Consider the following 1,035-nt stretch of genomic DNA (forward strand, 5'->3'; position numbering starts at 1 on the left):
TCCCCTAAATGAGAGAAGCAAATCTTTGGCAAGTTCAACAGAATGTGAAAGTACAAGACAGCTGTGTGTATTAGTAAGTTATTACAGCATGAGCAATTCGTTTTTTATTTTTCACTCAGGCTGGATCTGGTGCAGGCAGACTGTCGGATCTTCAAGAGTGTGAGGACGTAACGGTCAGTCATCATTGCGACAACCACAAACACACTTTTCCATGCCCTTCCCAGATGTCTGTTTCCTACCTGCGTAGCCCACTGTAGTCCCAAAGCTAAGAGATTATCGTGTTGATCTCAAAGTGTGAATCAATTAAGCTCTCACCACATTTGCAATCAATAAACAGCAAAGCCACTGACAGGCTTCCGCCTCAATTCTTCCCCCATTGTTAAAATGTCCTCTAAAGCACATGTGTTGGAACTCCTGCAGAGACAACCAAACAAAATGACTATTCCATGCCTATATCGACAGATACTAAGCAAGGGACTATGGGGAACCAGGGCAAACAATAGAAAAGGGTTTTTTTAAGAATCAGAGATAGATTTGTGTCATGATTGTCAATGATCTGTTCTTTTGCCCTCCATCAGACAGTGAAGCCCAATTTGTATTCCTGTTTCTTTTTTGTAGCTGTCAGGGAGACAGACGTGTGTCCATGTCTGCTGCTGGGGCAGTCAATGAGCCATTGATTTGGAGTCTGAGATGCCCACGTGATGGATGAGGCCCTTCTTAAACAGAAGCTAAAAAAAAAAAAACCAAAAAAACAAATAATAATAATAAAAAAAAAATACCGAGCACAGAATGAGTAAAAGCAGGAGATATACAGTTTTGAAACTTTTTAAACTGCTCACACGGTCATTTCATAGTAAATGCTTTCAAAGCTCTGGTTTTCTTTGATGATTCATTTACGGTTTTGATCTCTTTGTCTATTACCATTGTTGCAGATTCTTTGCCCATTACGTCTTCAAAAACAAAAAGGGTCTGTATTCATTTTTCAAACAAATTTCACATCAAAGGTGGCCACTGAAGCACAGAACACATGGAAAC

This window comes from Rhamphochromis longiceps, linkage group LG14, assembly GCF_057381845.1.
Source record: "Rhamphochromis longiceps isolate RC_006_pf linkage group LG14, R_longiceps_female_GT1.1, whole genome shotgun sequence".
Lineage (NCBI taxonomy): Eukaryota > Metazoa > Chordata > Actinopteri > Cichliformes > Cichlidae > Rhamphochromis > Rhamphochromis longiceps.